This window comes from Heterodontus francisci, unplaced genomic scaffold (assembly GCF_036365525.1).
Source record: "Heterodontus francisci isolate sHetFra1 unplaced genomic scaffold, sHetFra1.hap1 HAP1_SCAFFOLD_72, whole genome shotgun sequence".
NCBI classification, from domain to species: Eukaryota; Metazoa; Chordata; class Chondrichthyes; order Heterodontiformes; family Heterodontidae; genus Heterodontus; species Heterodontus francisci.
Genome location: NW_027140794.1, coordinates 3,276,019 through 3,294,792, shown reverse-complemented (window position 1 = coordinate 3,294,792; position 18,774 = coordinate 3,276,019).

The following is an 18,774-nucleotide window of genomic DNA, read 5'->3' as shown; positions in this document are numbered from 1 at the left end:
TTGAGGGTCTGCTTTTAGTTGAGGCGCTCCCTTAGTTTGAGGGTCTGCCTTAGTTTGAGAGTCTGCAATAGTTTGAGGGGCTGCCTTAGTTTGAGGGGCTGCCTTACTTTTAGAGGCTGCCTTAGTTTGAGGGGATGCCTTAATTTGAGCGGCTGCATTAGTTTGAGGGGCTGCCTTTGGTTGAGGCGCTCCCTTAGTTTGAGGGTCTGCCTTACTTTGACAGGCTGCCTTAGTTTGAGCGGCTGCATTTGTTTGATGGGCTGCCTTAGATTGTGGCCTGCATTAGTTTGAGGGGCTGCCTTAGTTTGAGGGTCTGCCTTAGTTTGAGGGGCTGTATTAGTTTGATCGGATGCTTTATTTTGAGCGGCTGCCTTAGTTGAGGGGCTGCCTTAGATTTAGGGGCTGCATTAGTTTGAGCGGCTGCCTTAGTTTGAAGGGCTGCCTTAGTTTGAGGGGCTGCCTTAGTTTGAGGGGCTGCCTTAGTTTGAGCGGCTGCATTCGTTTGAGGGTCTGCTTTTAGTTGAGGCGCTCCCTTAGTTTGAGGGTCTGCCTTAGTTTGAGAGTCTGCAATAGTTTGAGGGGCTGCCTTAGTTTGAGGGGCTGCCTTAATTTGAGCGGCTGCATTCGTTTGAGGGTCTGCTTTTAGTTGAGGCGCTCCCTTAGTTTGAGGGTCTGCCTTAGTTTGAGAGTCTGCAATAGTTTGAGGGGCTGCCTTAGTTTGAGGGGCTGCCTTACTTTTAGAGGCTGCCTTAGTTTGAGGGGATGCCTTAATTTGAGCGGCTGCATTAGTTTGAGGGGCTGCCTTTGGTTGAGGCGCTCCCTTAGTTTGAGGGTCTGCCTTACTTTGACAGGCTGCCTTAGTTTGAGCGGCTGCATTTGTTTGATGGGCTGCCTTAGATTGTGGCCTGCATTAGTTTGAGGGGCTGCCTTAGTTTGAGGGTCTGCCTTAGTTTGAGGGGCTGTATTAGTTTGATCGGATGCTTTATTTTGAGAGGCTGCCTTAGTTGAGGGGCTGCCTTAGATTTAGGGGCTGCATTAGTTTGAGCGGCTGCCTTAGTTTGAAGGGCTGCCTTAGTTTGAGGGGCTGCCTTAGTTTGAGGGGCTGCCTTAGATTGAGCGGCTGTCTTAGTTTGAGAGGCTGCCTTAGTTTGAGAGTCTGCCTTAGTTTGAGCGGCTGCCTTAGTTTGAGCGGCTGCCTTAGTTTGAGGGGTTGCCTTAGTTTGAGAGGCTGCCTTAGTTTGAGAGGCTGCCTGAGTTTGAGGGGCTGCCTTAGTTTGAGCGGCTGCATTAGTTTGAGGGGCTGCCTTTGGTTGAGGCGCTCCCTTAGTTTGTAGGGCTGCCTTACTTGAAGGGGCAGCGTCAGTTTGAGAGTCTGCCTTAGTTTGAAGGGCTGCCTTAGTTTGTGGGGTTGGCTTAGTTTGAGGGGCTGCCTTTGATTGAGTGGCTGCATTAGTTTGAGAGTCTGCCGGAGATTGAGTGGCTGCATTAGTTTGAGGGGCTGCCTTTGATTGAGGGGCTGCATTAGTTTGAGGGGCTGCATTGGTTTGAGTGGGTACATTAGTTTGAGGGGCTGCCTTAGAGTGAGGGGCTGCCTGAGTTTGAGGGGTTGCATTAGAATGAGGGGCTGCCTTAGATTGAGGGGCTGCCTTAATTTGTGAGGCTGTCTTAGTTTGAGCGGCTGCCTTAGTTTGAGGGGCTGCCTTAGTTTGAGCGGCTGCCTTAGTTTGAGGGGCTGCCTTAATTTGTGAGGCTGTCTTAGTTTGAGCGGCTGCCTTAGTTTGAGCGGCTGCCTTAGTTTGAGAGTCTGCATTAGTTTGAGCGGCTGCCTTAGTTTGAGGGGCTGCCTTAGTTTGAGAGTCTGCCTTAGTTTGAGGGGCTGCCTTAGTTTGAGGGTCTGCCTTAGTTTGAGCGGCTGCCTTAGTTTGAGGGGCTGCCTTAGTTTGAGCGGCTGCCTTAGTTTGAGCGGCTGCCTTAATTTGTGAGGCTGTCTTAGTTTGAGCGGCTGCCTTAGTTTGAGCGGCTGCCTTAGTTTGAGCGGCTGCCTTAGTTTGAGAGTCTGCATTAGTTTGAGCGGCTGCCTTAGTTTGAGGGGCTGCCTTAGTTTGAGAGTCTGCCTTAGTTTGAGGGGCTGCCTTAGTTTGAGGGTCTGCCTTACTTTTAGAGGCTGCCTTACTTTTAGAGACTGCCTTAGTTTGAGCGGCTGCCTTAGTTTGAGGGTCTGCCTTACTTTTAGAGGCTGCCTTAGTTTGAGGGGCTGCTTTTAGTTGAGGCGCTCCCTTAGTTTGAGGGTCTGCCTTAGTTTGAGGGTCTGCCTTAGTTTGAGAGACTGCCTTAGTTTAAGCGGCTGCCTTAGTTTGAGGGTCTGCCTTACTTTTAGAGGCTGCCTTAGTTTGAGGGGCTGCCTTAATTTGAGCGGCTGCATTAGTTTGAGGGGCTGCCTTTGGTTGAGGCGCTCCCTTAGTTTGAGGGGCTGCCTTACTTTAAGGGGCTGCATTAGTTTGAGAGTCTGCCTTTGATTGAGTGGCTGCATTAGTTTGAGAGCTTGCCTTTGATTGAGTGGATGCATTAGTTTGAGGGGCTGCATTAGATTGAGGGTCTGCATTTGTTTGAGGGGCTGCATTATTTTGAGGGGCTGCCTTAGTTTGAGGGGCTGTCCTAGTTTGAGGGGTTGGCTTAGTTTGAGGGGCTGCCTTAGATTGAGTGGCTGCATTAGTTTGAGAGTCTGCCTTAGTTTGAGGGGATTCCATAGTTTGAGGGGTTGGCTTAGTTAGAGGGGCTGCCTTAGTTTGAGGGGCTGCCTTAGTTTGAGGGGCTGCCTTAGTTTGAGGGGCTGCCTTAGTTTGAGGGGCTGCATTAGTTTGAGGGGTTGCCTTAGATTGAGGGGCTGCATTAGTTTGAGAGTCTGCCTTAGTTTGAGTGGCTACCTTAGTTTGAGGGGTTGGCTGAGTTTGAGGGGCTGCCTTTGATTGAGTGGCTGCATTAGTTTGAGAGTCTGCCTTTGATTGAGTGGCTGCATTAGTTTGAGGGGCTGCATTAGATTGAGGGTCTGCATTAGTTTGAGGGGCTGCATTATTTTGAGGGGCTGCCTTAGTTTGAGGGGTTGGCTTAGTTTGAGGGGCTGCCTTAGATTGAGTGGCTGCATTAGTTTGAATGTCTGCCTTAGTTTGAGGGGCTGCATTAGTTTGAGGGGTTGAATTAGAATGAGGGGCTGCCTTTGATTGAGGGGCTGCATTACTTTGAGGGAGTGCCTTAGTTTGAGAGGCTGCCTTACTTTGAGGGCCTGCCTTAGTTTGAGAGTCTGCATCAGTTTGAGCGGCTGCCTTAGTTTGAGGGGCAGCCTTAGTTTGAGCGGCTGCCTCAGTTTGAGAGTCTGCATTAGTTTGAGCGGCTGCCTTAGTTTGAGTGTCTGCATTAGTTTGAGAGTCTGCCTTACTTTGAGCAGCTGCCTTAGTTTGAGCGGCTGCCTTAGTTTGAGAGTCTGCATTAGTTTGAGCGGCTGCCTTAGTTTGAGGGTCTGCCTTGCTTTTAGAGGCTGCATTAGTTTGAGGGGCTGCCTGAATTTGAGCGGCTGCATTAGTTTGAGTGGCTGCTTTTAGTTGAGGCGCTCCCTTAGTTTGAGGGTCTGCCTTAGTTTGAGAGTCTGCCTTAGTTTGAGCGGCTGCCTTAGTTTGAGGGTCTGCCTTACTTTTAGAGGTTGCCTTAGTTTGAGGGGCTGCCTTAATTTGAGCGGCTGCATTGGTTTGAGGGGCTGCCTTTGGTTGAGGCGCTCCCTTAGTTTGAGGGTCTGCCTTACTTTGACAGGCTGCCTTATTTTGAGCGGCTGCGTTAGTTTGAGAGGCTGCCTGGGTTTGAGGGGCTGCCTTAGTTTGAGCGGCTGCATTAGTTTGAGAGTCTGCCTTTGATTGAGTGGCTGCATTAGTTTGAGGGGCTGACTTAGTTTGAGGGGCTGACGTAGTTTCAGGGGCTGCATTTGTTTGATCGGCTGCCTTAGATTGAGGGCTGCCTTAGATTGAGGGCTGCCTTAGTTTGAGGGGCTGCCTTAGTTTGAGGCGCTGCCTTAGTTTGAGGGGCTGCCTTTGTTGAGGGGCTGCCTCAGATTGAGGGGCTGCCTTAGTATGAGGGTCTGCCTTAGTTTGCGGGTCTGCCTTAGTTTGAGGGGCTGCCTTAGATTGAGCGGCTGCCTTAGATTGAGCGGCTGCCTTAGATTGAGCGGCTGCCTTAGTTTGAGAGGCTGCCTTAGTTTGAGCGGCTGCCTTAGTTTGAGTGGCTGCCTTAGTTTGAGGGGTTGCCTTAGTTTGAGAGTCTGCCTTAGTTTGAGCGGCTGCCTTAGTTTGACAGGCTGCCTTAGTTTCAGCGGCTGCCTTAGTTTGAGAGGCTGCCTGAGTTTGAGGGGCTGCCTTACTTATAGGGGCAGCGTCAGTTTGAGGGGCTGCCTTAGTTTGAGGGGCTGCCTTAGTTTGAGGGGCTGCCTTAGTTTGAGCGGCTGCCTTAGTTTGAGCGGCTGCCTTGGTTTGAGGGGCTGCATTAGTTTGAGGGGCTGCCTTAGATTGAGGGGCTGCCTTAGATTGAGGGGCTGCATTAGTTTGAGAGTCTGCCTTAGTTTGAGGGGATGCCTTAGTTTGAGGGGTTGGCTTTGTTTGAGGGGCTGCCTGAGATTGAGTGGCTGCATTAGTTTGAGAGTCTGCCTTAATATGAGGGGTGCCTTAGTTTGATGGGTTGGCTTAGTTAGAGGGGCAGCCTTAGTTTGAGGGGCTGCCTTTGGTTGAGGCGCTCCCTTAGTTTGAGGGGCTGCCTTACTTTAAGGGGCTGCATTAGTTTGAGAGTCTGCCTTTGATTGAGTGGCTGCATTAGTTTGAGAGCTTGCCTTTGATTGAGTGGATGCATTAGTTTGAGGGGCTGCATTAGATTGAGGGTATGCATTTGTTTGAGGGGCTGCATTATTTTGAGGGGCTGCCTTAGTTTGAGGGGCTGTCCTAGTTTGAGGGGTTGGCTTAGTTTGAGGGGCTGCCTTAGATTGAGTGGCTGCATTAGTTTGAGAGTCTGCCTTAGTTTGAGGGGATTCCATAGTTTGAGGGGTTGGCTTAGTTAGAGGGGCTGCCTTAGTTTGAGGGGCTGCCTTAGTTTGAGGGGCTGCCTTAGTTTGAGGGGCTGCATTAGTTTGAGGGGTTGCCTTAGATTGAGGGGCTGCATTAGTTTGAGAGTCTGCCTTAGTTTGAGTGGCTACCTTAGTTTGAGGGGTTGGCTGAGTTTGAGGGGCTGCCTTTGATTGAGTGGCTGCATTAGTTTGAGAGTCTGCCTTTGATTGAGTGGCTGCATTAGTTTGAGGGGCTGCATTAGATTGAGGGTCTGCATTAGTTTGAGGGGCTGCATTATTTTGAGGGGCTGCCTTAGTTTGAGGGGTTGGCTTAGTTTGAGGGGCTGCCTTAGATTGAGTGGCTGCATTAGTTTGAATGTCTGCCTTAGTTTGAGGGGCTGCATTAGTTTGAGGGGTTGCATTAGAATGAGGGGCTGCCTTTGATTGAGGGGCTGCATTACTTTGAGGGAGTGCCTTAGTTTGAGAGGCTGCCTTACTTTGAGGGGCTGCCTTAGTTTGAGAGTCTGCATCAGTTTGAGCGGCTGCCTTAGATTGAGGGGCAGCCTTAGTTTGAGCGGCTGCCTCAGTTTGAGACTCTGCATTAGTTTGAGCGGCTGCCTTAGTTTGAGTGTCTGCATTAGTTTGAGAGTCTGCCTTACTTTGAGCAGCTGCCTTAGTTTGAGCGGCTGCCTTAGTTTGAGAGTTTGCATTAGTTTGAGCGGCTGCCTTAGTTTGAGGGGCTGCCTTAGTTTGAGAGTCTGCCTTAGTTTGAGCGGCTGCCTTAGTTTGAGGGTCTGCCTTGCTTTTAGAGGCTGCATTAGTTTGAGGGGCTGCCTGAATTTGAGCGGCTGCATTAGTTTGAGTGGCTGCTTTTAGTTGAGGCGCTCCCTTAGTTTGAGGGTCTGCCTTAGTTTGAGAGTCTGCCTTAGTTTGAGCGGCTGCCTTAGTTTGAGGGTCTGCCTTACTTTTAGAGGTTGCCTTAGTTTGAGGGGCTGCCTTAATTTGAGCGGCTGCATTGGTTTGAGGGGCTGCCTTTGGTTGAGGCGCTCCCTTAGTTTGAGGGTCTGCCTTACTTTGACAGGCTGCCTTATTTTGAGCGGCTGCGTTAGTTTGAGAGGCTGCCTGGGTTTGAGGGGCTGCCTTAGTTTGAGCGGCTGCATTAGTTTGAGAGTCTGCCTTTGATTGAGTGGCTGCATTAGTTTGAGGGGCTGACTTAGTTTGAGGGGCTGACGTAGTTTCAGGGGCTGCATTTGTTTGATCGGCTGCCTTAGATTGAGGGCTGCCTTAGATTGAGGGCTGCCTTAGTTTGAGGGGCTGCCTTAGTTTGAGGCGCTGCCTTAGTTTGAGGGGCTGCCTTTGTTGAGGGGCTGCCTCAGATTGAGGAGCTGCCTTAGTTTGAGGGTCTGCCTTACTTTGCGGGTCTGCCTTAGTTTGAGGGGCTGCCTTAGATTGAGCGGCTGCCTTAGTTTGAGGGGTTGCCTTAGTTTGAGAGTCTGCCTTAGTTTGAGCGGCTGCCTTAGTTTGACAGGCTGCCTTAGTTTCAGCGGCTGCCTTAGTTTGAGAGGCTGCCTGAGTTTGAGGGGCTGCCTTACTTATAGGGACAGCGTCAGTTTGAGGGGCTGCCTTAGTTTGAGGGGCTGCCTTAGTTTGAGGGGCTGCCTTAGTTTGAGGGGCTGCCTTTGATTGAGTGGCTGCATTAGTTTGAGAGTCTGCCTTTGATTGAGTGGCTGCATTAGTTTGAGGGGCTGCCTTAGATTGAGGGGCTGCATTAGTTTGTGGGGCTGCATTAGTTTGAGGGGCTGCATTAGTTTGAGTGGGTACATTAGTTTGAGGGGCTGCCTTAGTTTGAGGGGCTGCATTAGTTTGAGGGGTTGCCTTAGATAGAGTTCTGCATTAGTTTGAGGGGCTGCATTAAGTTAAGTGGCAGCCTTAGTTTGGGAGGCTGCCTAGGTTTGAGGGGCTGCCTTCGTTTGAGAGTCTGCCATAGTTTGAGGGGCTGCCTTAATTTGAGCGGCTGCCTTAGTTTGAGGGGCTGCATTAGTTTGAGCGACTGTCTTAGTTTGAGGGGCTGCCTTAGTTTGAGTGGCTGCCTTAGATTGAGAGGCTGCCTGAGTTTGAGGGCCTGCTTTAGACTGAGGGGCTGCATTAGTTTGAGGGGCTGCCTTAGTTTGAGGGGCTGCCTTAGTTTGAGCGGCTGCCTTAGTTTGAGCGGCTGCCTGAGTTTGAGGGGCTGCCTTAGTTTGAGCGGCTGCCTTAGTTTGAGCGGCTGCCTTGGTTTGAGGGGCTGCATTACTTTGAGGGGCTGTCTTAGATTAAGGGGCTGCCTGAGATTGAGGGGCTGCATTAGTTTGAGAGTCTGCCTTAGTTTGAGGCGATGCCTTAGTTTGAGGGGTTGGCTTTGTTTGAGGGGGTGCCTTAGATTGAGGGGCTGCATTAGTTTGAGGGGCTGCATTAGTTTGAGGAGCTGCCTTAGTTTGAGGGGCTGCCTAAGTTTGAGGGGCTGCCTTCGTTTGAGAGTCTGCAATAGTTTGAGGGGCTGCCTTAATTTGAGCGGCTGCCTTAGTTTGAGGAGCAGCATTAGTTTGAGCGACTGTCTTAGTTTGAGGGACTGCCTTAGTTTGAGCGGCTGCCTTAGATTGAGAGGCTGCCTGAGTTTGAGGGGCTGCTTTAGACTGAGGGGCTGCATTAGTTTGAGCGGCTGTCTCAGTTTGAGGGGCTGCCTTAGTTTGAGCGGCTGCCTGAGTTTGAGGGGCTGCCTTAGTTTGAGGGGTTGCCTTAGTTTGAGCGGCTGCCTTAGTTTGAGCGGCTGCCTTAGTTTGAGGGGCTGCCTTAGTTTGAGTGGCTTCCTTGGTTTGAGGGGCTGCATTAGTTTGAGGGGCTGTCTTAGATTAAGGGGCTGCCTTAGATTGAGGGGCTGCATTAGTTTGAGAGTCTGCCTTAGTTTGAGGGGATGCCTTAGTTTGAGGGGTTGGCTTTGTTTGAGGGGCTGCCTGAGATTGAGTGCCTGCATAAGTTTGAGAGTCTGCCTTAATATGAGGGGTGCCTTAGTTTGATGGGTTGGCTTAGTTAGAGGGGCTGCCTTAGTTTGAGGGGCTGCCTTTGTTTGAGGCGCTCCTTTAGTTTGAGGGGCTGCCTTACTTTAAGGGGCTGCATTAGTTTGAGAGTCTGCCTTTGATTGAGTGGCTGCATTTGTTTGAGAGCTTGCCTTTGATTGAGTGGCTGCATTATTTTGAGGGGCTGCATTAGATTGAGGGTCTGCATTTTTTTGAGGGGCTGCATTATTTTGAGGGGCTGCCTTAGTTTGAGGGGCTGTCTTAGTTTGAGGGGTTGGCTTAGTTTGAATGGCTGCCTTAGATTGAGTGGCTGCATTAGTTTGAGAGTCTGCCTTAGTTTGAGGGGATTCCTTAGTTTGAGGGGCTGCCTTAGTTTGAGGGGCTGCCTTAGTTTGAGGGGCTGCATTAGTTTGAGGGGTTGCATGAGAATGAGGGGCTGCCTTAGATTGAGGGGCTGCATTAGTTTGAGAGTCTGCCTTAGTTTGAGGGGCTGCCTTAGTTTGAGGGGGTGGCTGAGTTTCAGGGGCTGCCTTTGATTGAGTGGCTGCATTAGTTTGAGAGTCTGCCTTTGATTGAGTGGCTGCATTAGTTTGAGGGGCTGCATTAGATTGAGGGTCTGCATTAGTTTGAGGGGCTGCATTATTTTGAGGGGCTGCCTTCGTTTGAGGGGTTGGCTTAGTTTGAGGGGCTGACTTAGATTGAGTGGCTGCATTAGTTTGAGAGTCTGCCTTAGTTTGAGGGGATGCCTTCGTTTGAGGGGTTGGCTTAGTTAGAGGGGCTGCCTTAGTGTGAGGGGCTGCATTAGTTTGAGGGGTTGCATTAGAATGAGGGGCTGCCTTTGATTGAGGGGCTGCATTACTTTGAGGGAGTGCCTTAGTTTAAGAGGCTGCCTTACTTTGAGGGGCTGCCTTATTTTGAGCGGCTGCCTTAGTTTGAGCGGCTGCCTTAGTTTGAGAGTCTGCATCAGTTTGAGCGGCTGCCTTAGTTTGAGGGGCTGCCTTAGTTTGAGCGGCTGCCTTAGATTGAGGGGCTGCATTAGTTTGAGCGGCTGCCTTTGTTTGAGAGTCTGCATTAGTTTGAGAGTCTGCCTTCGTTTGAGCAGCTGCCTTAGTTTGAGCGGCTGCCTTAGTTTGAGAGTCTGCATTAGTTTGAGCGGCTGCCTTAGTTTGAGGGGCTGCCTTAGGTTGAGAGTCTGCCTTAGTTTGAGCGGCTGCCTTAGTTGGAGGGTCTGCCTTACTTTTAGAGGCTGCATTAGTTTGAGGGGCTGCCTTAATTTGAGCGGCTGCATTAGTTTGAGTGGCTGCTTTTAGTTGAGGCGCTCCCTTAGTTTGAGGGTCTGCCTTAGTTTGAGAGTCTGCCTTAGTTTGAGCGGCTGCCTTCGCTTGAGGGTCTGCCTTACTTTTAGAGGTTGCCTTAGTTTGAGGGGCTGCCTTAATTTGAGCGGCTGCATTGGTTTGAGGGGCTGCCTTTGGTTGAGGCGCTCCCTTAGTTTGAGGGTCTGCCTTACTTTGACAGGCTGCCTTATTTTGAGCGGCTGCGTTAGTTTGAGAGGCTGCCTGGGTTTGAGGGGCTGCCTTTGATTGAGTGTCTGCATTAGTTTGAGGGGCTGACTTAGTTTGAGGGGCTGACGTAGTTTCAGGGGCTGCATTTGTTTGATGGGCTGCCTTAGATTGAGGGCTGCCTTAGTTTGAGGTGCTGCCTTAGTTTGAGGGGCTGCCTGAGTTTGAGGGGCTGCATTAGTTTGATGGGATGCTTTATTTTGAGCGGCTGCCTTAGTTGAGGGGCTGCCTCAGATTGAGGGGCTGCCTCAGATTGAGGGGCTGCCTTAGTTTGAGGGTCTGCCTTAGTTTGAGGGTCTGCCTTAGATTGAGCGGCTGACATAGTTTGAGAGGCTGCCTTAGTTTGAGAGGCTGCCTTAGTTTGAGAGGCTGCCTTAGTTTGAGAGCCTGCCTTAGTTTGAGAGCCTGTCTTAGTTTGAGAGTCTGCCTTAGTTTGAGAGTCTGCCTTAGTTTGAGCGGCTGCCTTAGTTTGAGGGGTTGCCTCAGTTTGACAGGCTGCCTTAGTTTCAGCGGCTGCCTTAGTTTGAGGGGCTGCCTTAGTTTGAAGGGCTGCCTTAGTTTGAGTGGCTGCATTAGTTTGAGGGGCTGCCTTTGATTGAGTGGCTGCATTAGTTTGAGAGTCTGCCTTTGATTGATTGGCTGCATTAGTTTGAGGGGTTGCCTTAGATTGAGGGGTTGCCTTAGATTGAGGGGTTGCATTAGTTTGAGGGGCTGCATTAGTTTGAGGGGCTGCATTAGTTTGAGTGGGTACATTAGTTTGAGGGGCTGCCTTAGATTGAGGGGCTGCATTAGTTTGAGGGGCTGCATTAGTTTGAGGGGCTGCCATAGATAGAGTTCTGCATTAGTTTGAGGGGCTGCATTAAGTTAAGTGGCAGCATTTGTTTGAGAGGCTGCCTAAGTTTGAGGGGCTGCCTTCGTTTGAGAGTCTACCATAGTTTGAGGGGCTGCCTTAATTTGAGCGGCTGCCTTAGTTTGAGGGGCTGCATTAGTTTGAGCGACTGTCTTAGTTTGAGGGGTGCCTTAGTTTGAGCGGCTGCCTTGGATTGAGAGGCTGCCTGACTTTGAGGGGCTGCTTTAGACTGAGGGGCTGCATTAGTTTGAGCGGCTGTCTCAGTTTGAGGGGCTGCCTTAGTTTGAGCGGCTGCCTGAGTTTGAGGGGCTGCCTTAGTTTGAGCGGCTGCCTTAGTTTGAGCGGCTGCCTTAGTTTGAGCGGCTGCCTTGGTTTGAGGGGCTGCATTACTTTGAGGGGCTGTCTTAGATTAAGGGGCTGCCTGAGATTGAGGGGCTGCATTAGTTTGAGAGTCTGCCTTAGTTTGAGGGGATGCCTTAGTTTGATGGGTTGGCTTAGTTAGAGGGGCTGCCTTAGTTTGAGGGTCTGCCTTTGGTTGAGGCGCTCCCTTAGTTTGAGGGGCTGCCTTACTTTAAGGGGCTGCATTAGTTTGAGAGTCTGCCTTAGTTTGGGGGCTGCCTTCGTTTGAGTGGTTGGCTGAGTTTGAGGGGCTGCCTTTGATTGAGTGGCTGCATTAGTTTGAGAGCTTGCCTTTGATTGAGTGGCTGCATTAGTTTGAGGGGCTGCATTAGATTGAGGGGCTGCATTAGATTGAGGGTCTGCATTTGTTTGAGGGGCTGCATTACTTTGAGGGGCTGCCTTAGTTTGAGGGGCTGTCTTAGTTTGAGGGGTTGGCTGAGTTTGAGGGGCTGCTTTAGACTGAGGGGCTGCATTAGTTTGAGCGGCTGTCTCAGTTTGAGGGGCTGCCTTAGTTTGAGCGGCTGCCTGAGTTTGAGGGGCTGCCTTAGTTTGAGGGGTTGCCTTAGTTTGAGCGGCTGCCTTAGTTTGAGCGGCTGCCTTAGTTTGAGGGGCTGCCTTAGTTTGAGTGGCTGCCTTGGTTTGAGGGGCTGCATTAGTTTGAGGGGCTGTCTTAGATTAAGGGGCTGCCTTAGATTGAGGGGCTGCATTAGTTTGAGAGTCTGCCTTAGTTTGAGGGGATGCCTTAGTTTGAGGGGTTGGCTTTGTTTGAGGGGCTGCCTGAGATTGAGTGCCTGCATTAGTTTGAGAGTCTGCCTTAATATGAGGGGTGCCTTAGTTTGATGGGTTGGCTTAGTTTGAGGGGCTGCCTTAGTTTGAGGGGCTGCCTTAGTTTGAGGGGCTGCCTTTGTTTGAGGCGCTCCCTTAGTTTGAGGGGCTGCCTTACTTTAAGGGGCTGCATTAGTTTGAGAGTCTGCCTTTGATTGAGTGGCTGCATTTGTTTGAGAGCTTGCCTTTGATTGAGTGGCTGCATTATTTTGAGGGGCTGCATTAGATTGAGGGTCTGCATTTTTTTGAGGGGATGCATTATTTTGAGGGGCTGCCTTAGTTTGAGGGGCTGTCTTAGTTTGAGGGGTTGGCTTAGTTTGAGGGGCTGCCTTAGATTGAGTGGCTGCATTAGTTTGAGAGTCTGCCTTAGTTTGAGGGGATTCCTTAGTTTGAGGGGTTGGCTTAGTTAGAGGGGCTGCCTTAGTTTGAGGGGCTGCATTAGTTTGAGGCGTTGCATGAGAATGAGGGGCTGCCATAGATTGAGGGACTGCCTTAGATTGAGGGGCTGCATTAGTTTGAGAGTCTGCCTTAGTTTGAGGGGCTGCCTTAGTTTGAGGGGTTGGCTGAGTTTCAGGGGCTGCCTTTGATTGAGTGGCTGCATTTGTTTGAGAGTCTGCCTTTGATTGAGTGGCTGCATTAGTTTGAGGGGCTGCATTAGATTGAGGGTCTGCATTAGTTTGAGGGGCTGCATTATTTTGAGGGGCTGCCTTAGTTTGAGGGGTTGGCTTAGTTTGAGGGGCTGCCTTAGATTGAGTGGCTGCATTAGTTTGAGAGTCTGCCTTAGTTTGAGGGGATGCCTTCGTTTGAGGGGTTGGCTTAGTTAGAGGGGCTGCCTTAGTGTGAGGGGCTGCATTAGTTTGAGGGGTTGCATTAGAATGAGGGGCTGCCTTTGATTGAGGGGCTGCATCAGTTTGAGCGGCTGCCTTAGTTTGAGGGGCTGCCTTAGTTTGAGCGGCTGCCTTAGTTTGAGGGGCTGCATTAGTTTGAGCGGCTGCCTTTGTTTGAGAGTCTGCATTAGTTTGAGAGTCTGCCTTCGTTTGAGCAGCTGCCTTAGTTTGAGCGGCTGCCTTAGTTTGAGAGTCTGCATTAGTTTGAGCGGCTGCCTTAGTTTGAGGGGCTGCCTTAGTTTGAGAGTCTGCCTTAGTTTGAGCGGCTGCCTTAGTTTGAGGGTCTGCCTTACTTTTAGAGGCTGCATTAGTTTGAGGGGCTGCCTTAATTTGAGCGGCTGCATTAGTTTGAGTGGCTGCTTTTAGTTGAGGCGCTCCCTTAGTTTGAGGGTCTGCCTTAGTTTGAGAGTCTGCCTTAGTTTGAGCGGCTGCCTTCGTTTGAGGGTCTGCCTTACTTTTAGAGGTTGCCTTAGTTTGAGGGGCTGCCTTAATTTGAGCGGCTGCATTGGTTTGAGGGGCTGCCTTTGGTTGAGGCGCTCCCTTAGTTTGAGGGTCTGCCTTACTTTGACAGGCTGCCTTATTTTGAGCGGCTGCGTTAGTTTGAGAGGCTGCCTGGGTTTGAGGGGCTGCCTTAGTTTGAGCGGCTGCATTAGTCTGAGAGTCTGCCTTTGATTGAGTGGCTGCATTAGTTTGAGGGGCTGACTTAGTTTCAGGGGCTGACGTAGTTTCAGGGGCTGCATTTGTTTGATGGGCTGCCTTAGATTGAGGGCTGCCTTAGTTTGAGGGGCTGCCTTAGTTTGAGGGGCTGCCTGAGTTTGAGGGGCTGCATTAGTTTGATGGGATGCTTTATTTTGAGCGGCTGCCTTAGTTGAGGGGCTGCCTCAGATTGAGGGGCTGCCTTAGTTTGAGGGTCTGCCTTCGTTTGAGGGTCTGCCTTAGTTTGAGGGGCTGCCTTAGATTGAGCGGCTGACATAGTTTGAGAGGCTGCCTTAGTTTGAGAGCCTGCCTTAGTTTGAGAGCCTGCCTTCGTTTGAGCGGCTGCCTTAGTTTGAGAGTCTGCCTTAGTTTGAGCGGCTGCCTTAGTTTGAGGGGTTGCCTCAGTTTGACAGGCTGCCTTAGTTTCAGCGGCTGCCTTAGTTTGAGGGGCTGCCTTAGTTTGAAGGGCTGCCTTAGTTTGAGGGGCTGCATTAGTTTGAGGGGCTGCCTTTGGTTGAGGCGCTCCCTTCGTTTGTAGGGCTGCCTTACTTTAAGGGGCTGCGTCAGTTTGAGGGGCTGCCTTAGTTTGAGGGGCTGCCTTAGTTTGAGGGGCTGCCTTTGATTGAGTGGCTGCATTAGTTTGAGAGGCTGACTTAGATTGAGGGCTGCCTTAGTTTGAGGTGCTGCCTTAGTTTGAGGGGCTGCCTGAGTTTGAGGGGCTGCCTTAGTTTGAGGGTCTGCCTTAGTTTGAGGGTCTGCCTTAGTTTGAGGGGCTGCCTTAGATTGAGCGGCTGACATAGTTTGAGAGGCTGCCTTAGTTTGAGAGCCTGCCTTAGTTTGAGAGCCTGCCTTAGTTTGAGCGGCTGCCTTAGTTTGAGAGTCTGCCTTAGTTTGAGCGGCTGCCTTAGTTTGAGGGGTTGCCTCAGTTTGACAGGCTGCCTTAGTTTCAGCGGCTGCCTTAGATGGAAGGGCTGCCTTAGTTTGAAGGGCTGCATTAGTTTGAGGGGCTGCCTTTGGTTGAGGCGCTCCCTTCGTTTGTAGGGCTGCCTTACTTTAAGGGGCTGCGTCAGTTTGAGGGGCTGCCTTAGTTTGAGGGGCTGCCTTAGTTTGAGGGGCTGCCTTTGATTGAGTGGCTGCATTAGTTTGAGGGGCTGACTTAGTTTGAGGGGCTGACGTAGTTTCAGGGGCTGCATTTGTTTGATGGGCTGCCTTAGATTGAGGGCTGCCTTAGTTTGAGGTGCTGCCTTTGGTTGAGGGGCTGCCTGAGTTTGAGGGGCTGCATTAGTTTGATGGGATGCTTTATTTTGAGCGGCTGCCTTAGTTGAGGGGCTGCCTCAGATTGAGGGGCTGCCTTAGTTTGAGGGTCTGCCTTAGTTTGAGGGTCTGCCTTAGTTTGAGGGGCTGCCTTAGATTGAGCGGCTGACATAGTTTGAGAGGCTGCCTTAGTTTGAGAGCCTGCCTTAGTTTGAGAGCCCGCCTTAGTTTGAGCGGCTGCCTTAGTTTGAGCGGCTGCCTTAGTTTGAGAGTCTGCCTTAGTTTGAGCGGCTGCCTTAGTTTGAGGGGTTGCCTCAGTTTGACAGGCTGCCTTAGTTTCAGCGGCTGCCTTAGTTTGAGGGGCTGCCTTAGTTTGAAGGGCTGCCTTAGTTTGAGTGGCTGCATTAGTTTGAGGGGCTGCCTCTGGTTGAGGCGCTCCCTTCGTTTGTAGGGCTGCCTTACTTTAAGGGGCTGCGTCAGTTTGAGGGGCTGCCTTAGTTTGAGGGGCTGCCTTAGTTTGAGGGGCTGCCTTTGATTGAGTGGCTGCATTAGTTTGAGAGTCTGCCTTTGATTGAGTGGCTGCATTAGTTTGAGGGTTTGCCTTAGATTGAGGGGTTGCATTAGTTTGAGGGGCTGCATTAGTTTGAGGGGCTGCATTAGTTTGAGTGGGTACATTAGTTTGAGGGGCTGCCTTAGATTGAGGGGCTGCATTAGTTTGAGGGGCTGCATTAGTTTGAGGGGCTGCATTAGTTTGAGGGGCTGCATTAGTTTGAGGGGCTGCATTAGTTTGAGGGGGTGCCATAGATAGAGTTCTGCATTAAGTTAAGTGGCAGCATTTGTTTGAGAGGCTGCCTAAGTTTGAGGGGCTGCCTTCGTTTGAGAGTCTACCATAGTTTGAGGGGCTGCCTTAATTTGAGCGGCTGCCTTAGTTTGAGGGGCTGCATTAGTTTGAGCGACTGTCTTAGTTTGAGGGGCTGCCTTAGTTTGAGCGGCTGCCTTAGATTGAGAGGCTGCCTGACTTTGAGGGGCTGCTTTAGACTGAGGGGCTGCATTAGTTTGAGCGGCTGTCTCAGTTTGAGGGGCTGCCTTAGTTTGAGCGGCTGCCTGAGTTTGAGGGGCTGCCTTAGTTTGAGTGGGTACATTAGTTTGAGGGGCTGCCTCAGATTGAGGGGCTGCATTAGTTTGAGGGGCTGCATTAGTTTGAGGGGCTGCATTAGTTTGAGGGGCTGCCATAGATAGAGTTCTGCATTAGTTTGAGGGGCTGCATTAAGTTAAGTGGCAGCATTTGTTTGAGAGGCTGCCTAAGTTTGAGGGGCTGCCTTCGTTTGAGAGTCTACCATAGTTTGAGGGGCTGCCTTAATTTGAGCGGCTGCCTTAGTTTGAGGGGCTGCATTAGTTTGAGCGACTGTCTTAGTTTGAGGGGCTGCCTTAGTTTGAGCGGCTGCCTTGGATTGAGAGGCTGCCTGACTTTGAGGGGCTGCTTTAGACTGAGGGGCTGCATTAGTTTGAGCGGCTGTCTCAGTTTGAGGGGCTGCCTTAGTTTGAGCGGCTGCCTGAGTTTGAGGGGCTGCCTTAGTTTGAGCGGCTGCCTTAGTTTGAGCGGCTGCCTTAGTTTGAGCGGCTGCCTTGGTTTGAGGGGCTGCATTACTTTGAGGGGCTGTCTTAGATTAAGGGGCTGCCTGAGATTGAGGGGCTGCATTAGTTTGAGAGTCTGCCTTAGTTTGAGGGGATGCCTTAGTTTGATGGGTTGGCTTAGTTAGAGGGGCTGCCTTAGTTTGAGGGTCTGCCTTTGGTTGAGGCGCTCCCTTAGTTTGAGGGGCTGCCTTACTTTAAGGGGCTGCATTAGTTTGAGAGTCTGCCTTAGTTTGGGGGCTGCCTTCGTTTGAGTGGTTGGCTGAGTTTGAGGGGCTGCCTTTGATTGAGTGGCTGCATTAGTTTGAGAGCTTGCCTTTGATTGAGTGGCTGCATTAGTTTGAGGGGCTGCATTAGATTGAGGGGCTGCATTAGATTGAGGGTCTGCATTTGTTTGAGGGGCTGCATTACTTTGAGGGGCTGCCTTAGTTTGAGGGGCTGTCTTAGTTTGAGGGGTTGGCTGAGTTTGAGGGGCTGCTTTAGACTGAGGGGCTGCATTAGTTTGAGCGGCTGTCTCAGTTTGAGGGGCTGCCTTAGTTTGAGCGGCTGCCTGAGTTTGAGGGGCTGCCTTAGTTTGAGGGTTTGCCTTAGTTTGAGCGGCTGCCTTAGTTTGAGCGGCTGCCTTAGTTTGAGGGGCTGCCTTAGTTTGAGTGGCTGCCTTGGTTTGAGGGGCTGCATTAGTTTGAGGGGCTGTCTTAGATTAAGGGGCTGCCTTAGATTGAGGGGCTGCATTAGTTTGAGAGTCTGCCTTAGTTTGAGGGGATGCCTTAGTTTGAGGGGTTGGCTTTGTTTGAGGGGCTGCCTGAGATTGAGTGCCTGCATTAGTTTGAGAGTCTGCCTTAATATGAGGGGTGCCTTAGTTTGATGGGTTGGCTTAGTTTGAGGGGCTGCCTTAGTTTGAGGGGCTGCCTTAGTTTGAGGGGCTGCCTTTGTTTGAGGCGCTCCCTTAGTTTGAGGGGCTGCCTTACTTTAAGGGGCTGCATTAGTTTGAGAGTCTGCCTTTGATTGAGTGGCTGCATTTGTTTGAGAGCTTGCCTTTGATTGAGTGGCTGCATTATTTTGAGGGGCTGCATTAGATTGAGGGTCTGCATTTTTTTGAGGGGATGCATTATTTTGAGGGGCTGCCTTAGTTTGAGGGGCTGTCTTAGTTTGAGGGGTTGGCTTAGTTTGAGGGGCTGCCTTAGATTGAGTGGCTGCATTAGTTTGAGAGTCTGCCTTAGTTTGAGGGGATTCCTTAGTTTGAGGGGTTGGCTTAGTTAGAGGGGCTGCCTTAGTTTGAGGGGCTGCATTAGTTTGAGGCGTTGCATGAGAATGAGGGGCTGCCATAGATTGAGGGACTGCCTTAGATTGAGGGGCTGCATTAGTTTGAGAGTCTGCCTTAGTTTGAGGGGCTGCCTTAGTTTGAGGGGTTGGCTGAGTTTCAGGGGCTGCCTTTGATTGAGTGGCTGCATTTGTTTGAGAGTCTGCCTTTGATTGAGTGGCTGCATTAGTTTGAGGGGCTGCATTAGATTGAGGGTGTGCATTAGTTTGAGGGGCTGCATTATTTTGAGGGGCTGCCTTAGTTTGAGGGGTTGGCTTAGTTTGAGGGGCTGCCTTAGATTGAGTGGCTGCATTAGTTTGAGAGTCTGCCTTAGTTTGAGGGGATGCCTTCGTTTGAGGGGTTGGCTTAGTTAGAGGGGCTGCCTTAGTGTGAGGGGCTGCATTAGTTTGAGGGGTTGCATTAGAATGAGGGGCTGCCTTTGATTGAGGGGCTGCATCAGTTTGAGCGGCTGCCTTAGTTTGAGGGGCTGCCTTAGTTTGAGCGGCTGCCTTAGTTTGAGGGGCTGCATTAGTTTGAGCGGCTGCCTTTGTTTGAGAGTCTGCATTAGTTTGAGAGTCTGCCTTCGTTTGAGCAGCTGCCTTAGTTTGAGCGGCTGCCTTAGTTTGAGAGTCTGCATTAGTTTGAGCGGCTGCCTTAGTTTGAGGGGCTGCCTTAGTTTGAGAGTCTGCCTTAGTTTGAGCGGCTGCCTTAGTTTGAGGGTCTGCCTTACTTTTAGAGGCTGCATTAGTTTGAGGGGCTGCCTTAATTTGAGCGGCTGCATTAGTTTGAGTGGCTGCTTTTAGTTGAGGCGCTCCCTTAGTTTGAGGGTCTGCCTTAGTTTGAGAGTCTGCCTTAGTTTGAGCGGCTGCCTTCGTTTGAGGGTCTGCCTTACTTTTAGAGGTTGCCTTAGTTTGAGGGGCTGCCTTAATTTGAGCGGCTGCATTGGTTTGAGGGGCTGCCTTTGGTTGAGGCGCTCCCTTAGTTTGAGGGTCTGCCTTACTTTGACAGGCTGCCTTATTTTGAGCGGCTGCGTTAGTTTGAGAGGCTGCCTGGGTTTGAGGGCTGCCTTAGTTTGAGCGGCTGCATTAGTCTGAGAGTCTGCCTTTGATTGAGTGGCTGCATTAGTTTGAGGGGCTGACTTAGTTTCAGGGGCTGACGTAGTTTCAGGGGCTGCATTTGTTTGATGGGCTGCCTTAGATTGAGGGCTGCCTTAGTTTGAGGGGCTGCCTTAGTTTGAGGGGCTGC